The sequence below is a fragment of the Cynocephalus volans genome, chromosome 3 (assembly GCF_027409185.1).
Source record: "Cynocephalus volans isolate mCynVol1 chromosome 3, mCynVol1.pri, whole genome shotgun sequence".
In the NCBI taxonomy this organism is placed as follows: domain Eukaryota; kingdom Metazoa; phylum Chordata; class Mammalia; order Dermoptera; family Cynocephalidae; genus Cynocephalus; species Cynocephalus volans.
The window spans coordinates 57,421,082-57,446,384 of NC_084462.1; the positions used below are offsets into that span (position 1 = coordinate 57,421,082).

General features: G+C 42.6%; 1 protein-coding gene and 1 long non-coding RNA gene across 9 annotated transcripts in view; one reads left to right on the forward strand and one right to left on the reverse strand.

The window, feature by feature from the left end:
- Positions 1–4,215: 4,215 nt before the first annotated feature.
- Positions 4,216–16,285, reverse strand: LOC134374103 (uncharacterized). 3 transcript variants are annotated; one of them, XR_010023013.1, is made up of 3 exons: positions 16,147–16,285; positions 10,424–10,527; positions 4,216–4,849 (listed from the first exon to the last, which is right to left on the reverse strand). It is a non-coding gene; the product is annotated as an uncharacterized LOC134374103 (long non-coding RNA). The 3 variants fall into 3 exon arrangements; XR_010023014.1 differs by having other exon boundaries at positions 10,386–10,527; XR_010023015.1 differs by lacking the exon at positions 16,147–16,285 and adding an exon at positions 14,855–15,633.
- ZNF592 (zinc finger protein 592) overlaps positions 15,835–25,303 on the forward strand; it is a 41,633-nt gene continuing 32,164 nt past the window's right edge. For 2 of the 6 annotated variants that reach the window (XM_063092301.1, XM_063092300.1), the window contains exon 1: positions 15,835–15,912. The gene's annotated coding sequence lies outside the window, so the exon portion shown is untranslated. The other 4 variants (XM_063092303.1, XM_063092305.1, XM_063092304.1 and 1 more) reach the window with 4 other exon arrangements.

The window sequence follows — 25,303 nt, forward strand, 5'->3', positions numbered from 1 at the left end:
AGCTGCCCTTCTGGGAGTTCACAGTCTTGAGAAGATAGAATGAGCAAGAAATAATTGGGATGAAAAGAATGCATTAGGAAGGAATCGGACGAGAGAGATTAATATAAACTAGGAGGATCTGGAAGGATTTATGAGGTTTAATGAGGTTTCCTGCAGTGCTGGGATGGAAATAAAGTCTCTTATGAAAATAATTCAGATATTTAGGACAAGTGATCCCAGACAAGATAAAGATGTAAAGCCTGAGGAATTAAATTTTCCAAACATGGGGCTCTGGCAGGTTATTTTCTCTGCTGCCTGGAATGCCAATCTTCCTGACCCATAAGTCTTTTGGACCCTGTCACTCACAATGGCATGTCTGGTATTTTCCTTCATAGGGAGCCTGCTGGCCTGCCTATAGGAAGCACCTTAGTATAGAGGTGAAGTCAGGGCCACGTGGCTTTAAATCACAGATCAACTGCTTACCATCTGCGTGATCTTGGGCCAATCAGCAAACTCCTTTTTTGTCCTTGTTTTCCAGTGTGTAAAGTGGAAATAAAAAAGAATTTATGTCATTTGAAGATTAAAGAAGATAGTACATGTAAATAAAGCTGTTGGCACAATGGATGACAAATTATAAGTGGTCAATGAATGTCAATAATTATTAAAAACAGGAAGTGTGTTCAAACTAATGTCCAAATGCTTAGGGCTAGGGAGGTCTGTCATTATAATCAAGCTTTGGTTAACTACTTTTGTACAAATCAAGAGTTTATACCAGCAGAAGCAAAGTTGACTGCATTTTTAAAAAACCCTATTCAAAATAGCTACTCTCAGCAGTTTCTCCTTGACCTTCTCAATGAAGGAAGTGGTGGGTGGAAGAAGAAGGTCCCCCTAAAGCCTTGCCAGGAAAGGAAGGGGCCCAGGTATACCACAGCAAACTAGGTCTCCACACTGGAGACCTGGCTCTTCCCCAGTGCCATCTCCCAAAAGGATCTATCTGAATTTGCTGGGGGGATCCATCTACCTTGCCTCCCTGAGGTCAGGTCACAGAACCGCTGAAATGGGACTTTCTGCCTGTCAACCCAATGACTATGGACATCAGAGAACATGACTTTAAAAGATGCAGCAGCTCTGTATAACATGGGGTGTCAAGAAGAAATCTCATTCCCCAAAATCAAAGGCACCTTCTGTGCAGAGAGATTACTGGAGTCACACAAGTCTCTCTGGAAGATTTTTAGAGAGCTCTCTTTAAAAAGTCCCGGACAGCTGCAGAGGCAGCTGAGAGAAGGAAGTGCCAGCTTTCTGGGTTGGTATGTGTATACATGTGAGGGCGGTTGTTGTGGGGGGAGGGAGACACACCACTTTCCTGCTTGGCCATACTGCTTTGGCTAAAAGAAGTAAGGGACCTTGATGTTTGTTTTATAAGTTCTTAGAGAGGAGAGAGCCCTGTTGTGAATATGGATACCTTGTGGGTAGAGGGCCAAGAGTGGGAACAACCTTAGCCTCTCCCCTCCAACTGAGGCTTACACCTCCTCCCTATCTATTAGTCACCTTTTGAGCTCTTGGATCTTATGGCTAATGACAGGGGGATTGACTCCCGATATCCCTCTTGATAGCTTAAGGGATCCTATAGGAATCTGTTGAGGCAACAAATCACCACTGGAAATGTGACTTGTGTAAATCCGGATATGAATATAACTTTTTCTTAATGCAAATGCATTCAAAGATATGATCATTAGCAATCATTTATATATGCATTCAAGCAATAAAAAATATTTACCTAAAGGCTATTATAAGCCTGTCTTCAAGGTGCTCATGCTGAAACTGAATGATTTGGCCACTCCCTCCTTCATCAGGTTGATTTCTGACATTTCTTGCCAACTCCTTACCCTACAATCCATATAAACCCAACCACTTACAGCCCCAGGATATGGCAGATGGGTTAATGAAGTGAGCTCTGAAGCCAAACTGCTCCAACTCTTATGAACCATGTGACTCCAGACAAATTACTTTACCTCTCTGTGCCTCAGTTTCCTCATCTGGAAACAGGGATTAGAGTGTCTAGGGTTTTTCATGAGGATTAAGTGAGCTAATGAGTGAAAATCACTAGAACAGTGCTGACACTTAGTAAATAGTGGTTATTATTATAAGAATACCCTCCTACTTAGAGGCCTGACAAACTCCTGCTTATTCTTCCAGACTTTATTTAAGTGTCATATCCTATGTGAAACCTGCTCAGACCTTCCTTAAGAGGTTAATCACCCTTTCATTAGTTCCACACTTGTATTTTATGTGTACTTTTATATGTCCCTTATGAAACTTCAATCATGTTCAATTTTCTGAATCCAAAATAAGGCTTCAAGTCCTGACATAATCTGAGAAGACAACAGAGTAATCTCCATACCACAGATTCTTGCTGTTTTAAAGAAAAGCTCGTTAACACATTTGAGTCTGTAACTAGAGAACTTGAACTGAACTGCTGAAGGAATATTTTGGGGGTGGAGTACTTCCTGTGTTGGGCCTGCCTATTCCAGATTTGTCAACATCCTTACTTCCACCTCCCGCCGTTAAGTAGGCTGCCCAGTGAATAATGCACAGATACCAGCCTCACCTCTCACCCTGGAGGCCCCAACCACACTGAACTTCTTTCAGTTCCCCAAAAGGCTCCTGGGCCTTCCCTACAGCTGCTCTTTGTGGCATTCTCCAGCACTCCCTTCTCCCTTTTGCTTAGCCATCCTTTACTCAATCTTCAGGTTCTAGCTTAAACATCATTCCTTCCACCACTGGCCCCCCAAAACATTCTCTTATCTCCCAAAATGGGTTAAATTATTCTCTTAGGTAGCCACTCAGCCCCTCATACTTATCCTATCACAACACTTACTACATGTTATTGTAATTATTTGTCTGGCTTTTCTGCTAAATTGTAGGCTTTATAAGCCAGCCAATATGTCTGTAAAGCTACCTGTAGGCATAGTCCCTGACCCATAGTTGATGCTTAGTAACTGTTAAGAAAAAAAATGAACAAATGATTGAAGAAAGGGAATGAATACTTGGTAGCAGACACCTGCATCATATTCTCCTGCCTTTTTATATTCCCTAAAGATTCTGTGCACCATGGGGCTTTAAAACAAAACAAACAAACAAAAAACGAAAAGAGCCATGTCTCAGGGATAGAAAGAAAATTGACTAGGAGATCTGTGCCTGAATCACTCAAAACTTCAAACTAAAGACTCTCAGAATATGAGTTTTCTCCCACTTTCTTCAAAATCCAGCCCTACCCAATTCAATATGTTTTGAAAGAAAGAAAAAAGCAAAAAAGAGAAAAGAAAAAAGTATAGGCAAAATACTCTAATGCTAAAATGTTAAGTATGGTTTTCTAGGTTTGCGTTGTCCAACACAATAACCACTAGCCACATGTAACTACTGAGCACTTGAAATGCGGCCAGTCTAAATTGAGATGTGCTGCCAGTGATAAATACAAACCAGATCTTGAAAACCTTGGTATGAAAAAAAGAATATAAACTATCGATTATACTGATTATGAGTAGGAATGAGAATACTTTTGATATATTGAGCTAAATAAAGTATATTATTAAAATTAATCTTACCTGTTTCTTTTTATGTTTTTAAATATGGGTACTAGATCATTTAAAATTATGTATGTGACTTGCATCATACTTCTATACAAAGTATGCTGTGATAAACAGGATTCTTCTGAGAAGTGGGTGGGCTGTGTATGTAGGGGTTAATTGGCCAGCTGGGTCAGGTGGTGGCTTCCTTTTTGCTGCTTTTTCAGTTCCTTCCTGGTCTGCTAGACGCCCTTGAACTCTGGCATTTTCTCAGCTACCGTGGTGTGACCTATGGGGCTGGGATGTTTGTGTGGCGACAGGGTCTGCCCCCACCCCACCTCCCCTGCCGTGTCCTGGACCTTGGGTCCTGTTTGCTCAGTTTGCTCACAACAGCTCTCAGTTTTCGTGTCTCTGGCTCTAGGCCATGACCTGACCATGACACTGCACAGTCCCTTTGCTCTGTGGTTTGGTTTTGGTTTTCTCTTCATTCGTTGTATGTGGGAGTTTGGCAAAAATAAAAGAGGTGTGTTCTTTGGGCAGGTATTTTGAAGTCACCCATCAGAAAATATTGATAGATGAGAAGTACATCACAAAATCTTTATAATTGCAATAAACAACTTGTCAATATGTGCAAACTGTTTTGCCCTCTATTCTCTTGAGTTAAGGGAGGATTAATTCTTCCATGAAGCAACTATGTGGATAGAGGGCTGGGTGAATCAATTGGCCACACAATTGTCTTGAATCTTCAGCTGTAACTTTCTTGACCACATCCAATTCATTCTCTGACTACAGAAAGGTCAGCTCGGTTCTTCGGCTTGAATTTTCTTCTATGTAAAGTTAGGCTTTCTCAATCATGTCAGCTTTAAAAGTCCATTTGCTTATATATGTAAGCGGGAAGGAGAATAATTCTAAGTAACAGATAAACACAAATCATAAATGCACACATCCCTTCCAGCCCTTTCTTCATTCCTCTGTGTTGACAGAAGTATCCTTTCTCCCCCACAGGGCCAACTTTTCTGCTTGTCTCTGGTGTAGGGGTAGGCAAGCTTTGGTATTTTGCAGTCATATGACTGGGTTCAAATCCTGGCTCTGGCCTTTACTAGCAGCGTGACCTTGGGCAGATGACTTCACTTCTCTGAACCTCAGTTTCCTCCTCTGTAAATTGGGGATAACATAGTCTTATAGAAAATACCTGGCCCAGAGGAGTTGTTTATTACTATATTGTGCTGACATCATACCCAAAAGGACTTTTTTCAGGCCCTATTCCTACCTTTCCTGCCAGCATCTACAACAGCTGCCTTTGCCTAAAAAAAAAAAAAAAAAAAAAAAATTAATTAAAAAGAAAAAGTACAGCTTTCCTGACCTTCAGAAAAGAAGAATATCTCTCACTTGACTCTGTTGCTCTCTCTGGTTAATGTCTTACTTTTCCCTTTAATTTCAGACTCAGCGTTCTTGGATTGCATGTGGTTTACTGCCTCACTGTTCTTTATCTCTGTTCTTCTCTGTCATGTGTCATCTGCTCTGACACTACAGTGGTCCTCAAGATACTACATCAGTAAAGAGAAGACAAGTGGGTTGGCCAATCCAGTAATCCCGTCTGTCCCCATTCTTCCCAACTTCACCACCATGACATTCTGCACCCACCACCACCACCCTCCCCACCTCTTTTTTTTTTTTTTTTTTTTTTTTTTACATTTTTCTCCTCCTGTAGCTCCCATGACCACCAGAAGAAGTTACCCAACCAGGCAGGTCAGTATTTCTATCAGTTTGCTGTCCCTGAATAAAACCTGACTCTCTTGTCTTCCTCTATCCCCCTCTGAAATGGTGTGTCACAGTTTTTCCTCTCTCACCACCCTTCCCCCATTCATGACATTCCTTCCCACTTGCCTGTGGTTACTTCAGAGCCAGCACCTGCACCCACACTTGACTCCTCCCCTCCAGCTCACAAGCTCACAAGCAGAAGTGTTTTCCTAGCTAAAGCCAGGCCCTCCACCTTTGCCCTAGACCCCTACCCTCCTGCCATTTGGACAACTTTAGAGGAGAGAACAGATCATCAGGGATGTATCTTCAGTCTCTCCCACTCCACTACATCCTCCTTGTCAGCCTTTTGTTTTTGTTTTGGCAGCTGGCCAGTATGGGGGTCCGAACCCTTCCTTGTCAACCTTTAAAATTCTTCCTTGCCTTCACTCCCCCTACTAGCTACTGTCCTCTTTCTCCTCCCTCATTTCAGCCAAAGTTCTTGAAATCAAGCTCCTGCTTTTTTTGCTTCTCTTCTTGCATTCCACTCTGGTTTCTGCCTCAAGGCTCTGCCAAGGCTCGACTGCATGTCCTGAATTCTAAGTGCTTTACAGGGATGTAGGATTCATTTAATCCTCACAGCAGCCCATAAGGGTGGTGATTGTATTGTCCCTGTAAAATACTTGTGGAGTACAGATGGATTTAATAAATTAGCCAAGGTCACCTGGTAGGGGTGAAGGCAGAGAGTTGGGCTCAGAGTTGGTGCCCCTGATCACTACGGCATACTATGCCCCACACCTCATAAGGATGGCATCTGTTCCCAGCACTCAGCACAGTGCCTCGCACCTACATAGTATGAGCTCAATAAATTTGTCTGAATGAATGAACACATGCTGCAGGTTCTTACTCTCACTCTTAGAATAACCCACTAATCCAGGGGTTCTTGAAAAGTACATGGGGTTAGTTTTATGTCTATTTTTCTGCAAGAAGCCACAGTTTTCATGAGCTTTTCATAAGGATCTGTGTCCAAAAATAGTTAACAACTTCTTGATTCATTCATTTTTCTGTCTACAGTTTCATTTTCTCCCTTTACCTCCCCCTTACATCCTGTACAATGCCATTAGATGCCTGGATAGTGAATGCATTGTTTTAATTCTGTCACTGGTAAAAACAAAAATAAATAACTTTCCTCCACCTAAAAAGTCTTAAATACCTCCCCCACTGCTTTCAAGATAAAAATCAAACATTTTGTCCCAATGGCCAAGAAACTCAGTAATCAAGCCACAGCACACTTTACCACTACTATCTCCCATTTTTCTCCTGCTTGAATCCTCTGCCCCAGTTAAACTGAAGTCTCGTAACCAGAACTTCTGTTATAACCCATCTTTGAGCAGTCCATTCAATAATAATGTATTACATTCCTGATCTGAGCCAGGCACCATGCCTAGGGCTGAGAATACAAAGATGAATACAACACAGTCCTTACCCTTGAGAAACTATCGATCTAATTTGGGAGAGAGATTTAAACACAAATACCCCCAAAACATGGAATGAATAACTGTCCATGAGAGTTATTACTGTTTGCAGGTTGGATACAGCTGAGTGTAAAAAAGACTTTCCTTTCAAGTTAAACATGTCTGTACTTTTTACATGTCTTTTACAACATGCATGCATTACTTTTGTAACCAGAAAAAAAAAATCTTATCACAGGAATATTATGATTATTTCAATTCTGAACACCTGAGTTGCAAGGGAAAAACCCATAACTATCAAAAATATTGTAAAATTAATGAGGAAAGGACAATCAACCAATAGAAAAACAGATAAAAGCTATGAATAGACATTTTCCAGAAGATGAAACACTGATGGTCAATATATATATGAGGACATGCCCAACCTCATTAATCATCAGAGAAGTACAAGTCAAAACCACAATGAAATTCCGTCTGATACTTAACTGAGTGGCAAAAATTAAGAAATCTGACAATACTGTACCAAGTGTTAGAGAGAATGTAGGTCAATCGGATCTTATATACAGTGTCAGTGGAACTGTAAATTGTTTTAGAAAACCCAAATACTCTGACAAACAGAGGAATTATCTTGTAAAGGTGAACATTCACATAACTTTTGATCCAGCAATTCTACTCTATATAAATATGCAAGAGAAATTCTCACACTTGTGCATCAGTGGGTTTTACAATGTATACTCTTAGTAGCACTTTTGCAATAGCAGAAACCTGCAACAACCCAAATGTTTGTTATCAGGAAATTAGATGTATTAGTTTTCCTTAAAAGCAGAGCCTGAGACAAGGATCTGGGTGCAATTTGTATATTTGAGAAGTGCTGTGTGTGGACAGCAGGTATGGAAGAGAGGTGAGGCAGGGCACGAGGAAAAGCCAGCCTGGGGGCGTGATTCCATAGAGACCTCTGAAAAATGCACAAAATGCCTCCCAGAGTTGCCCACCTGAAGGATGGGAGGCTGGGACATTTATCCCTCTGCTCGCATCCCTCATTGGTTGAGGGTTATGTTAACTCTCTTTATTTTTGGGCTGTGCCTATGAGAGGCTGAGTAGGCCCTTGTGGCTTCTGGGAGGGGTCTGAAGCTGAAATTGGAGAGGCCCAAGTCCTAGAACTTGCAGAGGGAACTGTCAGTAAGTGGGAACTCCCATGAAACTCACCACATATTCAGCTGAAATCACAGGTGGGCCAAGGGGAAGAATACAGGGCACCAAGAGCAACTGTTGCATGGGACAAATTAATGTTAGCATACTCACTATATTAATCTGTTTTCTGTTGCTTATACTGGAATACCTGAAACTGGGTAATTTATAAAGAAATGAAATTTATTTCTTACAGTTTTGGAAGCTGGGACATACACAGTCTGGGGGCCATGTCTAGTGAAGGCTGCCTTCTGGGTGGGTCCCATGGCAACACATGGTATCACATGGCAAGAATGGCAAGAGTTCTTTCACATGTTCTCCTTGTAAAGCCACCAGTCTACATCCATGATAACCTATTAAACTATTAACCCATTACTGCACGAATGGATTAATGCATTCATGAAGGGACAGTCTTCACGCTTCAATCATCTCTTAAAGGCTCCACCTTTCAAATGCCATAATTGGATTTCCCACCTCTTAAAAGTGTTACAATGGGGATCAAGTTTCCAACACACGAACTTTTGGGGGACACATTCACTCCATAGCAGTCACACATTGGAATAGCTTACAGCAGCCAAAATAAATAAACGTAGCTACATGCAACGTGAGAGGAATCTTAGCAATGTAACACAAAAAGTGAAAAAGAAGTCCCAGGATGTTACATAAGGAATGATATCCCTTTAGTAAAGAAAACAAAAAATTCCAGTTAAATTAACAATATATGTTTTAGGAGTAAGTATGCATGTTTATTTTTTAATATTAAAAAACTTCATCTATGTACCTGAATTCTAGGAAAAAATGGCAAAGGATTATTAAAGAAATCCTGAAAATTAATGAGAAAGGAACAAACAACCAGTAGAAAAACAGGCAAAAAAGATATGAATAGATATATCACAAAAGAAGAAATATATATAGCTAATAAATATAAAAAAGCACATTCAATCTCAATTTTTTTAAAAGCAAGAAATTTTAACTTTAAATTTTTATAAAGCTAGGTCAAATTTATATATTTTTTTACTTTTAATAAAGTTTTTAAATTAAGGATATTTTTAAGAGCAAGAAAATGATAAACATAAGATTAAGCATGGGGTGGGGGGTGGATATGTATAAGTTGTCAATTCTAGTTTTTAGGGTGTGTGATAAGTAACAAAAGAGGGCCACACATGGACCAATGAATACACTGTCCTGACCCGTGGGTTATATTTAATTCAACCTTTTATAGCTTATGTCTAAGAAATAAGATTATATAGTATGATAAACACATTCAGAGGAACCTATAAAATATACTAATAACACAAAGGAAGGAACTGGAAGATACTCTCATCCCTGGAAAGATCAGGGAAGCTTGACCAAAGAGGTAACAGTTGATGGGTTCAGAAGATATGTAGAGGATTGCCAAATTTGGGAGGAAGCAGAGGGTGTAAGAGGGCATTCCAAGTGGAAAGAACAGCCTGAGCAAAGATACAGAAATTAGAGACAGTGTGGCATGGCCAGTAAACTACAGCCATTAGTACAAGTAAAAAGGAGAATGAGAGAGGAAGAGGCAGACAATGGATCCAGAAGAGAAGAAAGGGACCATGTTCACCAGAGGAACAAAAACTAAAAAAAAATAAAACCAAAGGAACCATGATAAGCATGTTAGATGTTATTTTCACCGTATAGGCAGCTAAGAGCATTGGAGGGTTTTAAGCAGGGTACTGACATGATTCAGTTCAGGAAGATTATCACAGCAGAGTGGAGGACTAGTTGGAGGATGCTAGAGGCAGGAAGATCTATTAGGATATTACGATCTTAGACCAGGTGAGAGAGGTTGAGGGCCTAATTTACTCAGGAGCTCTGAGTAAATTTACTCATGTGTGTGTGGACATGTGTGGTCTAAATCAAGAGGTTTTTAAGAGGTAGCATGGGCAGAATTTTATTTTCCTACTTTCCTGTTATTTTCTTTATAGCACCTATCATGACTTGACATATTTACGTATCTATTGTCTGTCTCCCCCCACCAGGACGTAAACTCCATAAAATCAAGGAGGTTAATTTTTTTCCCTTCTAAATCCCCAGGGCCTAACAGTTTTTGGCACATGATAGATACTAAATAATTATTTGCTGAATACATAAAGTTTAGCTAGCAAGGAGAAATATAGGCTAATAGCCAATAGGGGAAGAATTTGTAATGCTCCAGTCCAATTTAACTCATATACGTTTCCTATTAATTCCTTCCCTAGCGCAGACTCCAGCTCAATATTTAATCAAACAATAACATGGTTCCACTTCTGGCCCTTAGCCTCCTCTCAGCATGAGTTAATCTTTCCTGCCCCCTCTACCTGTTCTACCTGCTCTCTTACTACCTCTGCTTTTTATCTCTAGAAATCTTGGTTTTCCAGATTCCCTTATAGTCTTTGGCTACATGCTTAGACAGTTTTCACATTGTTAGATGATCACATACTTGCTAAATTTTCTGCCTTTGCACCTCATGACTCTCACCCTTCTCTATTCTCTTCTTTACTTCCAGAGGCTGATCTTGAAGGGCAGCATCATCTGGGCTCACTTGTTCTTGCGTTCAGCCAGTCAGAGGGACCACAGGAGATCTGAGAGAAAGAAAGAGAGGTAGGGCTGTGTTGCTCTAAGCTCCTGTTGGCTCTCCCTTTGCTAAAGCTACATGAGCAGTGGTAGCTGTTTCAGCTTTGTGCCCCTTCAGGCCAGTGGTTGGTCATTGCTTCCCAGCAGATGCTAGCCAGGAGTGCTTCACTATCCCTTGCTGGTTTTCCTCAGCACTTCCCATAACTTTGTACTTTGTACCTTCATTAACTCTCCTCAGTTGTACATTTTGAGTGGTCCATCTGTTTCCTACTGATCTTGGTTGATAGAAAAGCAAAAATACGCAAGTGTATCTTTTTAAGAAAATTGAGATATAACTCACAAAATTCACCCTTTTAAAGTGTACAATTCAGTAATTCTTAGTATGCTCCAGCAAATTGTATCATTTTTCATTTGGTATATAATCAAGTGTTTTCTATGTTACCCCCTTGTCTGTGTACTCAATGTTGTTACACAATGTTGCATACCATCAATGACCATTCATTAAGTTTCCACATTTTCACTATCACAAATAATATTAAAGTACATTTTGTTGTGCAAGTAGCCTTTCTCTTCTGGGCAGGATTATTTCTCAAAGAAAAGTTTCTAGGAGTGGTACTGATGAGTCAAAAGGGAGTTACATCTCTATTAAGGCTCTTCAGAGTATTGTCAAATTGCTTTTTGAAAGGATTATATCAATTTACACTGCCACAGATTTCTCTGAATGTACCAATTGCATCATTTCATTAGCATTGGAAAATACCTAAGGTATCTTGTTAATGTAGTAGGTCATCTTAGTCTTACCGTTTGAACTTCTTTGGTAGCCATACCAATCCTAAGCCTGTTTTTTAGATAAATGGGACTGCAAGAACAGTGATTTTGAGGGAATGGGAAAGAGAGAAGGTAAAGGGATTTGCTTTCCAACGTTCCTCCATCTTCATCCAGCCTCTTCACCTTTTTTACATAGCAATTTCCCTCTCTTCAGTGAGTTATGCTTCTTTAGGGCCTAGCATAGTGCCTGCGACTCCTGAATATCAATAAACATTTATTAAATGGATAAATGATGGAAGAAGAATGTTAAGATACATGCATATACAGTGGGTCATATTAGTTTATGAGCATTAATTGCTCTCCTTCTAATGGATCTCTGGAATCAACACCATCCATTCCCTCCAAATAAACATATCACTACTGCCCATGGCCTGCTGAATTTGGATTAGTGAGTTACTCTCTGGAATACCTACACATTTCTTCCTACCAGTTGAGTTAGATGCCTAACAAGAGTCTGTTGTGTTTGGTACTAAATCTGTTTATTGCAGCTGTATGCCAGAGTGTAATTAATTAAAATACATAAAGTGATGAAACATAAGCATGAAAAGAAAAAGTTGTTTCTAGGGCATGTCAGTTGAACGCTTTGGAAATATTAGCTAAAGACCAGTTAAAAATTACTGTTAAGGGCTGGCCCATGGCTCACTTGGGAGAGCATGGTGCTGATAACACCAAGTTAAGGGTTAAGATCCCTTTACCAGTCTTTAAAAAAAAAAAAAAAAAATTACTGTTAAGCCACATGTGAGTGAGATAATTACAAAAGATTTTTTGAAAGAAGTCTCTACTTATATTGCTTTGCAAAAGGTTTTAAGCCTCAGTCAACTTTAAAGAAATTAGAAAGCATAGAAAAATGCACTATGAATATGATCTATATAAGAAAGATAGCTCAAGAACGATAATCAGAAAAGGTTTGGTCCCACATCTGAAGATTGGCAAGGGGGTGTTCCTTATAGTTTTTAAGTTAAAATGAAATATTAGGGTGAGTATCAGCTATTTTTTATAATTTATTGCTTAAATATACTTTTCCAATTAATTGACCAACTCTTGGGCCTGATCCAATTTGTTTGGGCAGCAGGGGCTGGGGAGGGGTAGATGGGTGGGTAGATCTTTATTCCAAGCCACATTTTTCAGTTCGGCTTTATTGGTAATAAAGTTGATGTTTTTACCTTTTTATTGGTTTCAAACTTTTAAGAAAGGGATGATACTGTCCCTGTAAAACTCTAACATTGTTGGATAAGATAGCTTCTGCATATTGTCAAAATTAAGGTAACTATTATAACCAAGAGACATTATTTTTCCTTTTATTTTAGTCCATGATTCTGTTCATTCAAATAAAAAGTGGTCTCTGGTTTGCAGGTATTATGAAGTTTAATCTGAATCTCAAGCTGGGCAAAGAAAATATTTATAGCCCCTGAGAAATATTGATATTAGGAAATATTTACTGAGAAGGGAACAGGAACCCAAACATGGCTCCTGCCAACCCCTCTCTGCCCTCCCACACAGCATCCTGGGAGAGTTTTGTCTGTCTTGTTGATTTCTGGGACATGTAAACATGGCAAGTTTAAGGTCAAAGGGCTATATGGCTATTCAAAATGAAAACTGTATACGTAGTGGGGAATAGTCTAACCTCTTTTCAACCTTTTTTAAGGCACATTGTGACCCAAAAGTGGGTCACAGAATCAATGTAGTGGGTCCTGATCAGAATTTAAAAAGAAATAAGAATAATAATGTTGAAAATACCAGCATTCATTGCATAAAACTTTTGTCTTAGAGGCATGTGTGTGTATATGCATGTATATGTTCTAGGTTGAGAAGTAGTATATATTTCTTACGGATGATCACAGTCAAAAAAGTTTTCAAAGCACTGGTTTAAGGTGAACATTTCCTCTTCCTTTCATTTTCACTCTTTGCTAATTTCCCTTTCCCTGAAACTCTGCTGCCTAGTGAATAAAAACTGTAGTAATTAATAGCCAGAGAAGCAAGGCCAAGTTCTCAGTCTGTAAACAGCTGGCGTGCAAAGACTGTTGCCCCTATCTCATTGCTCTCAGTCAATCAAATATATTACGACTGAAAGGCTGAGACCTACAACCTCACTGGGGAAGAGGTTATAGGAAGATTTATTTCAGAATTTATCACCAGCATAGTTCAAACTCCAGTGTTCTTCCTGACCTGCAAAGTACAAAGGGTTCAGCATGGCATTCAGGACCATTTTTGGTATAGCCCTAACTTACCTTAATAGACTGATTCCCCTACTCTTCTACAGGAATCCTGTGTTCCACCCAAATGGACTTCTTGGGTGTTCCCTGAACTTTCCATCCATTTCTCTGGGTCCCTGATTATACTGTTCCTCTGCCTGGGACAGTCTCCTCACCTAACCCATCTCTGTTTGCTAAGTTCCACCCACACTTCAAAGATCCATTTCTGAATTCCTTCCTTTCCTGGTTCCTAATATCTTTTTCTTTTGAACTCCATGAATATCTTTTAAAAAATACCTCTCTTAAAAACTTTAAAAATCGTTTTAAAAAATTTCCCTTGCTTCCAAGAGAAATATAAATGCAAAACTAGGAAAATGTAAAAATAAGAAAATACAGAAGTCACAGAAAAAACAGAAGTCCCATTTTAAAATCTATGCATGATATATATTTATGTAATTTATATTTTACAACCTGTTGTTATATCACCTTATAATGTACTTTTTAATTAAAAGTATTTCAACATCATTAAATCTTTTTCTTAAACATGATTTTTAACAGCTACAAATGAATTCCAGTTTATTTAACAATCACATAACATTGGGCATTTTGCTTGTTTACACATATGGTGCGGTATTTTGGGAGAATATAGATGGGGTGTATACAGAGTATGGTGACAAATTTACTGAAAAAGCACAAGAGAGTATTTCTTGAAAACAAGATATTGGGGCCAGAGATAATTAGGAGAAATTCATAGCATGTATGAATTTGGCAGGTATTGCTGGGTTTCCCATGTTAAGTGGTATAGGGGTTTGAGCCAATTGTACTTAAATTTTAAAAGATAGTGACCCCAGCTGGCCTATGGAGGACTTTGGGCGTCATCCAGGCAGCTGATTCATGGAAACATGCATGCCTTCTTACCTCAAAATATTTCTATTTTTATGCATCCTTTAAATCTTATAGGAAGAGGGCCTGGCTGGTTACTCAGTTGGTTACAGCATGGTGATATAAATCTTGTAGGAAGAGGTGAGCCTCTTCTCTGACTTCTCCCCCCACCCCCCCACTCCTCCTCTCCTTTTCTTTTTCTGGGATCTTGCACCATTAATTATCTTATCTCTTATCTCTCATTTCCCCACCTTAGCTCCTCTGTTTGAGGTTTCCTCCTCAAATTGGGAAAAAACAAAAACAAAAACACCTCTCTCTTTCACTCTTACTACCCTTTGAGCTACAGGCCTACTTTTCCTCTCACTGCCAAAATTCTGGAAAGAATCACCACCTTTCACTGCCTTCACTGCTTGGATACCAACACACTCCTTACCCAAGTGTTCAACTCAGCTCAGTGCCTGGTGCACAGCAAGCCCCAGCTGAATGCTAGTTCCAGCCCTCTTGCAAACAGGCACCCCTTTCTTGGTTCTTCAAAAGGAATTTCTCCAGAGTTGGCAGTGGGTGCTCACTGCCGATCACCAACGCCTCCGTGTTCCCACACCCGGACCTTAATGCTACAGACCCCATTTCCAGGGACTCCGAGTTCTTGGAAGGTCCTGCGGGTCACCCTCCTGGCCTTCCGCGTGCCTCTCCGAGTTCTCACCCTGCATAGTCATAGCTTCGCCAGTAACCATAAGAAATCTCTCAGTCTACCCCTGCGAAGCACCGATTGCCAGTCCTCCAACTCCGTTGGCGGCGAGTCCCTTTTATTACTCCAGAGGCAACACGTCAGAGTGCCCTGTACCTCCAGGCCTGAGTGAATGTCCTCATATCCAGCAATGACCAAACATTTAGGGCGCACCTGAGTGCCAGGCCCACACCACCCCTGCTTCCTTTCACTTAGCCTGTACTAGGCCCCACTACGTGCAGATCTAAGTGGAGAGGCTCCCGAGGCGCTGGCCGACCGCTGAGGGGTACAGCCTCGTAGGCAGATCGTGTCCCCCTAGCGGACGGCCCCGACCCCTACCGAAGGCCCCTACGCTGGAGGCGCATCCGAGGACGAGAAGCCCAGGTTGTGGGGAGCGGCCGCCAGGCCGACTGCTTTGGGTGCCGGGCGGGCCTGAGGGGGCCGGCGGGGTCGGGGGTCCAGCCCTGAGCGGCGCCGTCCCCGCCCCGCCCCACCCCGCCGCCGCCGCCGCCGTCGTCGTCGCCGTCAGCGGGGCAGCCCCTCAGCACACCGCCCTGGGCCGGTGCCCAGGTCCGAGTCGCCTTCCGCCTGCCCCCCCCGCCGCGGCCCCAGCCAGGTCCCGCCGCCAGGCCGGCTCCCGCCCCCGCTCCGCCCCCGGAGCCGCAGCCCCGCCCGCCACCACCGTCGCCATGTTGTGGCTCCCGCAGCCGGCGCTGGGGACGCGCGCGGCCGAGCCCGGGGCCTGCAGTCGCCGCCACCGCCAGGTAGGCGCCCCCCGCGGGCCGAGCCGGGCGGGGCCTGTGGGCCGGGGCCGCCGCCCGGGCCGCCGCAGCCCAGGCCGGGGCTGAGCGGAGCCGGGACAGAGCCCGCGCCGGCGCTGAGGCCCGGCCCTGCAGCCTGGCGGACCCTGCCCGCCGCCCGAGGCGGCAGCCACTTCCCCCGACCGCCGCCTGGCGGGCCCCGGCCGCCACCCCACCCCCGGCCGACGGGCCACTGACCCCTTCCGCCGCCGCGACCCGCCGCTCCCGGGCCGGGCGGCCGGGCACACTGCTGTCCTCCCCGCGCGGGACAGGCGGCCGCCCTCGGCAACAGCCCGCGGCCCCCCTGCCCGGGCACGGATAACGGTGCCACTTTCCCCTGCTGTGACGCCCTGTCAGCCTGACCGTCTCCGCCGCCCGAAGAGCTGGCGCCGTCATTGGGCAGACACTTCGGGGATCGACCCTCTTTGGCCGCCCCTCAGTCCCCCACTCCCCTCCCTACGCCCAAGTTTTGATCCTGGAGAAGGTTTCTCTCGGAGCACACAGGTATTTCTGCTCCAGACTTGGGGTCGTCAGGGGGTGACCAGGCCTGTTGATCAGGGTGGAGATTGTCTCTCTGCAGGGGCTCTTCCTGCCAACATGGGGCGGGGGGGGCGGAGAAGGCTCTATGTGACCAGAGGGAGGACAGGGGAGTGTCTGCTGGACAGATGGCCTCCTGGCCTTGGATCAGCTTTTGTGAGGGGGAGGGGTCCTTAGGTATGCCCGTTCCTGAGAACTGCAGGATTACTGGAGCTGTTCAGGGATTTTTAACCATTTTTTGAGTAGGCCAGAGGTGGCATTAAAAGTCCTGGATTGGAATAAATCCACAGGCCCACCCAGGGAAGCAGGTTTGGCCTTCAGGACTAGCTTAGAATATGGCTGGCAATAGGAGAAGGACTCGGGGGGGGAAAGATGGTATTTGGTCTAGGGTTTGCCCACCTGCGTTCAGCCCTGCGTTCGTGAAGGCTCTGTAGGGTGTTTCTGTTGGGTGTCCAGTGAAGCTGAGCACAGAGGATGTGGACAGACAGATGCTGGCCTGGTGGGTGCTTGGCGGCATTTCAGGGATCTGTTCCTCAACCTCACAGGTACCATTGCATGGTGAAAGAGAGGAGGAAGTGGGTGCTAGTGCGCGTATTTTCCAATTTTTCCACTGGTTGTTGCTTGATTAATTCAGTAAATTTTTACTGAGCACTTATTATGTGCCCAGCACTGAGCTAGGTGTTGGGAGTACAGTGATAGACCAGAAAGACACCGCGCTTTAAGTTTGTGGAGCTCTTATCCTATGGGGAAAGTCCAGTAGTAAATCATGAAAATATATTCAACAGCAAATATTTGTCCACAAATATGTGCCAGGCATTGTTCTAGATGCAGTGAACAAAGCAAGCAAAAATAACTGCCTTTGTGGAGCTTTCATTCTAGTGGAGGGTGGGGGGGAAGACATTATAAATAAAATATATAATAAAAATATAGTCTGTTAAAAAGTGCTAACTGCTAAAGAGAAAAAGAAAACAGGGAAGGAGAGTCAGAGATATAAGGGGTGAGGGTTGAATTTACATGACGGTGGCCTGGGAAGGCTTCCTAAGAAGGTATCTTTCCAATAAAACTTTGAGTGAAGTGGTCAACTAATAATTTCAAACTGTGGTCAGTACAGGAAAGAAAGATGAAGTGAAGGGTAAGAGATATTGACTTGAGTTGGGGGTTCAGGGAAGGCTTCTCCGAGCAAGTGACATGTAGGCCAAGACCTGAAAGAGGGTTGAGTTAACCATGTGTGGGGCAATGCAGAGCTTGGCAAGTTGAAGGACGTGAAAGAGGCCTGTGGGACTGGAAGGGGCAAGGGAGAGTGGAGGTGAGTCTGTGGAGAGGTAGGCCCAGCCAAATCTCTGGGGCCTTGGGGGCAGAATGTCTTTCCTCCTTAGTTTGGATTGTATCTCCAGTGTAATTAGGAACATTTTAAGGGTTTAAGGGAGTGACATGATGACATTTACATTTTAAAAGGTCTCTGGCCCCTGTGCAGGGAATGGACTTTGAGATAAGCAGGTAAGGCAATGCTTTCTGTGTTGAATGGCCTAACTACCTGATCTGTTAGAAAGGCCTCAAGCAGTCTGGGGAGATCCCATCTGTCTGCGAGTCTGCTTTGCCCAGCTTTGGGGAAGGAAAGGGAAAATAAATTAGCATTTATGCAGTGCCTGCCAGGTGGGAGGACCAATTTTAAAGACTTTTGAATATATTATTATATTTAACTTAATTTTCTCTACACCCTAAGAGAAAGAGATTATCATACCCAGTTTACAAGGATACAAGCCCAGAGAGAGTATATGACTTATCCAAAGTCACATTTGTAACGTAGTCTGGATTCAAACCCAGGAACCAGACTACTGAAGTTTGCATTTTGCTTCTGCCGCTTGCAAACTGAGTGATCTTGATCTTAAACCTCTTCATCTTAAATTCAAATAAAATTACCTGTTTGATAGGATTGTTGTGCAGATCAAATTAAGCCATGTAAACAGTTTAGCACTTAGTTCAAATGTTATTTGCTATAATTATTTAAATTTTAAGAATATCCCTGCTGCCTCTCAGCCACATTGTGGCCATTTTGGATGAGATTAAATATATAGATAATTTAATTATTGAACTTTGTGTGATTACGTTTCCCTCCCTTTTTCTCTTAATAACTTAATGTTATGTTCCATGCGATCAGTCATTCAACATTGTCTCCCATTTCATGCCTGACACTGTGTTAGAACTTGTGAATACAAAGTGAGTTCCTTCCTGGAGCTCTGAGTATCCAGGGGAGGTCAGATATTTTAAAGGATGAGCTACTATGTACTTAAATCCTCTAATGCAGCTCTGCATTAAAGTGGTTAAAAAGCTGTGGGAAGCAGTAAGGACTAAATGCTTGGGGAAGTAAGGGAGGCTTCAGGGAGGAAGTGACTTTTGAACTGGGCTTTGGAGGAAGCATAGGAGTTTTGCAGACAAATAAGGACATTCCAGGTAGAGAGAGCCATAAGTGTGAAATCATGGAGCCATGAGAGGCCCCATTGTCTGGGGCCAATAATGGAGTTGAGGTAGTGAAAAGCTGGTCAGGGAATTTGGATTTTATTCTGTAAGCCAGAGAGTACTACCAGAGAGTACTAGACACATCATATACATACCACGACGGGTGTTGTAGTTAGAAAGTGGACACACATGTCTTTCTGGGGGTGGCTTTACTTCAGCGGGATCACTGTTTTGGTTCTCAGCTTCCTAGACCAGAAATTCAGTTTTGCAGAGCACTTGGTGTTGATTGGGTCCAGGGAGACTGACTCACTAACCAAACTTGGAAGAGATTGATGAATAAACTTAGGCTATCAACTGACCATGAGAAATGAAACTGCCGAATGACAGATGTTACTGTCCTCCGGCCGTTGCCCCCTCCCACCCTCCCTTTCTGGACAGAGCTGGGACATACTAACAAACTCTTGCTCCTCAATCCCTGTTTGTTTTTCTCAGGCTGCATGAAACGAACTGTTTCTGTTAGCATAATCTTTCCTCAAGCATTATTCAGTATAGTCAACAATGATTATTAATTGATGGAATGAATGATTCTGTATCGTTTGGGTGGGATCCTGTGTTTGTGAAACTTGAGAAAGAAAAGGAGTAACTTTTTTAGAAATATCAGGAAAAGGGGATTCCCCAAAATATGGTTAATGGAGAAGGTATGCAGATTCTAAGCGATGCGGGTTATTTGTGGCTAAGCAGTGGTTGTGGACAGATGCATTGGAAGTTGTTCTGGAAGCAGAGGTCTATGAACCCTTGGAGCAGGTAGAGGACTTTTTGGTGCACTTGAGGGAGAGACTAGTTTAGAATCTTCACCCTCCCTACACATTGGAGACAGAAAAGACAGTAATAATTTTTGCCCTCAACTCAGCCTGGTCATATTGAATTGGAATCTTCATGAGGTTTGAGCTTTGTCCTACACTTCTTTCTGCTCCTGCAAGACTGGAAAGAGTAGTGTACCTTCTAGAGCTTTGAATCTGTATTTTTCTACAGTGAAAAATAAAATTCAAATAGACTAACCTAGATTGTGGGTTATTTTTCTTTTAAAACTCTAAATATAATTACATAAGAAATACATATTCATGTAGAAAATTTAGGAAATACAGATAGACATACAATGGAAATAAAACTCACTGATAAATCTTACAACCTAGAGCTACTGTTAACATTTTAATATTTTGGTATTTATGTTAGACCTTTATCTCCATCCCTATCTTGATATGTAAGTTTGTTTTAACTTTTTCTTTTCTTACAAAAATAGGGACATCCTGAATAGGAGAAAGTTCTGAATGTCAGCATTTGTGAGGTAGGGCAGTTGCATGTACCCAAAATCTGTATGTTTCCATTTGTGTGCATCTGGCCCTCCCCCCTCTCTAGGGATGTTTGATGTTATATCCATTAGCTAATTACTTTTGAGAAATGCTCAGAGGATCAGAGTGCTCCTTCAGCCAACCATTTGCTTTTATTTGACATCAGGGAAGTATATGTAAGTGTGTATTGAAATGACACATCTGATCCTTTTTATGGCTCAAAGAAAAGTTAATGAATACCTTTTGAGTTTGGTGTCACCACAGAGTCATTTCTCAAAGCTGTCAGCATTTATGGGCTGTCCTCTGCTCATTGTGTGACTTACTTTCTCTATTTCAGATTCTGAAGGTGTTGTATCAAGAGGTAATGGTGGCCCCCTTCCTTTCACTAACAAACTCCAGGAGATGAAAAGGATGATGATGTCTGTATGTGTGACTGATTGTGGAAAGACTGCCACAATGTGTCAAGTGAAGGAAAGGAGTATGTCTGCTGAACAGATGACCTCCTGGTTTCGAATCAGTATGTGTGTGGGCTGGGGGTCTGTGTGACTTTAACTTATGTCTGTTTTTGAGAGCTCCAGGATAATTGGTGCCCCTTCAGAGATTCTGAAACTTAAAAAAAAATTTTAAATTTATTTTTAATTTTTCATTTGTTTTAAAACGGAAGCTTTTTTGATTAATCCTGAGGTGGCATTATGGGTCTCTTGCAAAAAAAAAAAAAAAAAAATCCACAGGGTTTTCCACAGAATCCAAGACCTACACCCCAGGTTCAATTTAGAATAGACTTGCTTCCACTCTGTAGGACAGAATTTACCATAAGATTTCTTTACCTCTGAGTGGTGGGATTGGGTGGTTTTTACTTTATTCTTTATATTTTCTTCCTATCATTTGAATTCTATACAGGCTTGTATAGTATCTTTATAAAAACAAACTACTGGTAAATTTGTTTTCATTTTGAGGGCAAACATTAAATGCCCTAAAGCAAAAACTCAAAACTGCCCAGAACTAGGTCCCTGTAGAACAGATATAATGTTGGAGTTGGCTGCGCTTCCTCACTCACTCTCAGGAGACGATGCCTTTGTTAGATAGGCAGCTCTCCCTGACAGGTGATTTAGGCTAGCACCTCTGACTGAGATAGTCCCTGAGTTCAGAGAGCCAGGGCTGCACTCACCTTGGAGGAGCTGGTGAGTAGAGTGAATATGACTTGGCTTCTAGCTTCATTTATTGGGTGTTTTCTTTAGGAATGCTTCTAAAGAAATCACTCTTTTTCTGGTGTGTCCCAGGGCCTCCCTCTGTGGTCCACTGGGCTCAGTCACCTGCACATTGGCATGGGGGATGCTAGAGGCCTTGGTGTTACAACCTGGAGGCCAAGGAACTGTGAAGAGAAAGGGTTCCCATGTGTAAGCTTCAAATGCATTCCTGGGATTTCCCTCCTTTTGGGGGCTCAGCCCATCCTGGTGTGTGGTGAGGGGCTGCTCCTTTCTCATATGCAGTCTTTGGATGTAGGAACATTTTACCCACACTGCCTTGGCAAGCTGGAGCTGAACATGAGCCAGTAGAGTGGGCTCTGGCTCTACTTTTATTCCTCTGGTTTGCTGCAGTTTATAGCATTCTACTCCTTTCTGCCAATTCAGTTCCTGAAGTTGAAAGTGTTCCTTTAGCAAGCTGAAGGACAGAGTGAGACCGTAGGGAGAGGCTTTGAAAGTAGATGTCCATTGTAACTTCAGGCCATCTCATAGCTATTCCAGGGCCTGAAAACACATTTGAGGCTGAGCTTTGGCATTTTCAGAGGAGAAGGGAGCCCAGGGGTGGTCACTGAGCAGCTGTTCAGATTCTTCTGGTCTTGGCCCAGCTGGGGCTGTAGTCAGGGGAAGGGCTGCTCTCTGCCTTTGCCTTGCTAGACTCTCCAAACCTGAAATGAACTCGCTGAGGTTGTTAAAACTGCTTCACTGTCTAATACTTCATTAAGGCTATAAATCTTCAGGCCCTTAAAAATATTAGATGTGTGATTAATACTACCGTTATTCTTAATTAGGATGGTTACTTGTACTTAAAATCCTGTGGAGCTTCTTTGCAACCAGCCTATCGTTGATCAGTAATGTACAGTTGCTTGTGAAAAAGGCCTACCCTGGGCCCAACGCAGAGTTGGGTGCTCTGTGGAACGTGAAATAATCATATGATGTGAACTTTGTCCTCAAGGAGTTCCCCCACTGAAAGCAATTAAGAGAACAATTTGCTTCCAGACCAGAAGTGTATTAAGGGGGCTTTTCTTTCTGAGGCTGGTGGTTACTCTCACACAGGTCACCTCTGAGATGGCTGGGGTTACCTTTGGGAACATTCGCTAGCACTCAAAATGGATTGAATGGCCATTTGGGAGGAGAGAGGTGGTTTCAAAGATGTAATCTCATCTTTCATTACCTAAGTGCCTATACCCTTTAGGAGAAGGTAGCTCCCTGTCCACAAAGTATGAACCCCAGTGTCTGTCATTCTACCACTATAGTTCCATTCCTCTGAATCTAAGACTTTTGCATTTCCATCTTAGAGTCCTCTTCTAAAATATTTACACCCCCTGGAAGAGGTCATACTCTTCGTAGTTCATCGCCAAGCAGTAGCTTTAATTACCAGGAATTAATTAAGTCAACTGAGAGAAAGACTGAGACCCAGGCAGGGACTTGGGGGCAAGAGCATCTGAAGGGACACACTCCTGTATGGCAGGAGAGAAGTGAGGGCAGCAAAGGGAACTTTCATGCCTGTCAGTTGGTGCAGGTGAGTGTTGCTGAGCTGCCTCATTGCTGGCTCTGGGCCCACCCTGGTGGTCCTGCTGGCTGGGGCATGGGATATAGCATTGGCTAGCATTGGTACAGGGGCTTTGAGACAGAGGTGGAACTTGAGCTGAGTCTAAGGGTTTGGGAGATTGTTTTTTCTCTCATTTAAAAAATAATATATGCTCAGTTTAGAAAATTTGGAAACATTCAGGAGGAAAGCAGATCTCTTATAATTCTTCCTAATGATAGACTGTTGAGATATATAGGTGGAGGGGAGTGATCCTTTTAAAATATAAGTCAGAGCACATCACTCCGCTATCCCAAATCCTCCTGTAGTCTTCTGTCTCAGAATATAAGTCAGAGTCCTTGCAGTGGCCTTCTGTTATCCGCTTCACTCCCCCGTCTCCTACTACTGCTTCAGGGCCTATTTGCTCCCCCCTCTACCTAAAACCTCTTCTCCCTCATATTCTAATGGCTTGCTCTCTCACTTGTTTCAGAATTGAGAATGGTTTGTTCACTCCAGTTTCTGAATTCAGATGAGGAACCCTAATTTAAAAGGCTATATGGCTGTCTGACATATTATGAATCTGTTTGTGTCCGTCTGTCTACTTCTAGTAGATTGTCAGCTTCATATGGGCAGTAACTTAGTCTGTTTTGTTCACTGTGGGATCCTGCCACATAGTAGGTGCCCAGTTAATATTATTGAATGTATGAATGGGCATGCATGCATGTGTGTAGTATGTGTGTGTATTGTGAAGATGGGGTGGGAAAAGGCAGAGTAGCTAGCAGCTGGAGGGGGAGAGAATGAGTGTGGACAGTGTGGAGGAGAGTGAAGATGCTCTTTGCAGGAATGTAGGTTGGAAACATGGTCTCTAGCTGGTGTAGTTGAGGGGTAAGGCAGTGAGGCAGGTGAAGGAGCAGCTGCTGAAATATAAAATCAGTAGATCTGGTCTAGGCCTAGATTAGGGAGGTTCTTGAAAGCCTGGCCTGAGCGTTGGACCTGATGTGGTAGGCTATAGGAAACTATTTTAGGTTTTTTTTTTTTTTAGTGGAGTGAGTGACCTGATGAAAATGGTGTTTGGGGAAGATTAGTCTTAGAGGGATGTGCAGGATGACCACGTAGGGAGAGCCCAGAGGTGGCAAGAAGAACGAGATAACAAGGACAGGGGGTATCAGCAGACATAGAAAACAGATTACATCAATGAGACTTAGTGACGGCAGGATACTCCCCAACTTCTGTGTGGCCTCCTTGATGAAGGTTCCTAGCACTTCTGTCTTGGTAGAGTTTAAAGTATTGTCATTGGTTTCAAATGAGTTTTGGATGCAGATAGAATATAAGCAAGGGTCCTCCTCAGATTTTTGATGGTGTTTATCAGGTTGATGTGTCAGGTGGTTAGTAGGGAGTAACATCCTGCACTGGGCCTGCATCTCAGAGACTGTAACCCCAGGGAAGAGCCTCCCTGTTCTTTCTGGTCTGCTGAAAACTGTTTCCTGTCCGGGTATAGCTATCAGTGCTCTTGGGCTTTCTTCTGAACCTACACACATACCACGATGGTATCTGAGATCTGTTTGTTTGATCACCTTCTTTCAACTTCATTTTCTGTCTCCATAGTTTTATCTGTTTCTCAGGACAAATTGTCTTTGACTCACAAACACATTTGGGTTGGATTAATTGACTGGAAATACTTATTTCTAGCTGGTTTCTGTTTCATTAGGCTTCTGGCATGTTTTAAGAAAGGCTTTTGCCAAGATGAGATCAGTAGAGAAGTGATTTTGGTATAATCAGCTTCTTTATGATCTTTTGGTACAAGTCATGTTTTAAGATTGCTGTTTCTGGTGTATTTATTAATTTCTAGAGTAAATATTTGAGGACCTGCTATTTCACAGGCACTATTTTAGGCACTGGCAATATAGCAGGGACCAAAATAAACAAAAACCTTACTTCATAGAGTTCATATTCTAGTGTGTGGGGTTTACAGACAATAAAGGAGTAAAATATAAATTATGATAGATGGTGAAAAGTATTATGGAGAAAAATAAAGAGGGGATGGTAGAGAGGGGAGTTAGGTAGTGAGGCAGATTTTCTATTTTAAATAGAGAAGTCAGAGAAATCCCGTTGATTAAAAGACATTTGAGCAGAGGTCTGAAGGAAGTGAGAGAGTGAGCCATGCAGATGTCTGGGGGAAAGCAATCAGGATGGACAGAAAAGCAAGTACAAAGGTCCTTGAAGTCAGAGAATGCTTGAGGTGT